Raw genomic sequence first — 1,315 nt, 5'->3', positions numbered from 1 at the left:
GTTTTACATTTTTTCTTAGAGTCGTCTAAAGATTCTTTAATCTACAATAACTATATACTTGCCATATTTATATTTATTCCTCTATATATTTATTTGAGTTTATACATATTTTTAAGTTTTAATATTTGATTAGACTAATGTAAATGTGCTGAAGCACGTACAAAAATTGTCATACCAATTCTCAGTGTGCTAATGAGCCAACTTAAAATTTGTAGGACTTTTACCAAAAAAGTGCATTTTGAGAAAATGTACCAAAAATCTAATGTCACATGTTTTAGAAGTTTCTTATGTTATAAAGAATGTTTTAAATTGAGTTTGATAGTTTTACAATGCTTTATCAATTTACAGCTCAAAATTAACAAAAACTTGCATACTTGGAGAAAAAAGATAAAATTTTCTAATTAATTACAAAATGCTAGATCTGATAACAAACTGCATTTTAATTTTTTTTATTAAAAACCATTACTGTAAATGACATTAAAACAATTAAAATAATGTTGTTAGATTTTTACGTATTCTCAGGTATGACTTTGCTTTCATACACAAAAGGTTAGGATCCATTTCTCACTCTCGTAACAAATGTAATAACCTTCCTAATGGATCTGAGCTTTTGTTACCTGATTGATATTATATATAACATTACAAATATCGTAGTTAAAAACAAATCTCCAGCTTCAGAAGAATGAGCGAGTACTTATTTTCGTACAAACGCAAAGATCTACTTAACAATATAAGTTTAGGAGTTAGTATAACACATTTAATACTCGTTTAGTTATGTGCATCCAAGCATTGCATTGAAACTTCTTTATTTTTACATGTAGTAACTATTGAAATTTACACAGTTTTACCAACCCTTAAACTAAACGATTGGCCTAATTCTTTACTTTGTGAAAACTCAATAATATGACGCGTATGTTTTTTAAGTAAGTACCGTTTTGATATATAGAAAAATTTAAGTAAACTTTTTGTAAGAATTTTATTTTTATATGAAAGCCAACACTTTTATCTACTTTTTCTGTGTAATTGCAATCAATATTAAGACACTTATATATAAAAACATTTGTATACTATCGTCATAAAACACTGCCACCTGATTTAATAGTGACTGCAACGCGATTATTTTAACACTATTGCCGTTGTTGTGGCGCTAACCTTCAAGATTCTTCTTCTGATAAAAAACACGTTTTGTTCATGGCCCGTTTGTTATTTTGCTTTGTTTGTGCTCTAACAAAGTCATATTGGACCACAAGTAGTGATGAACAAATAGTGGTTTTTATGCTATATTTTCCAAGCATTCGCTAGTGAAAAAACTATC

This window comes from Homalodisca vitripennis, chromosome 7 (genome assembly GCF_021130785.1).
Source record: "Homalodisca vitripennis isolate AUS2020 chromosome 7, UT_GWSS_2.1, whole genome shotgun sequence".
NCBI lineage: Eukaryota > Metazoa > Arthropoda > Insecta > Hemiptera > Cicadellidae > Homalodisca > Homalodisca vitripennis.
Note: the sequence above shows the minus strand (reverse complement) of the source record.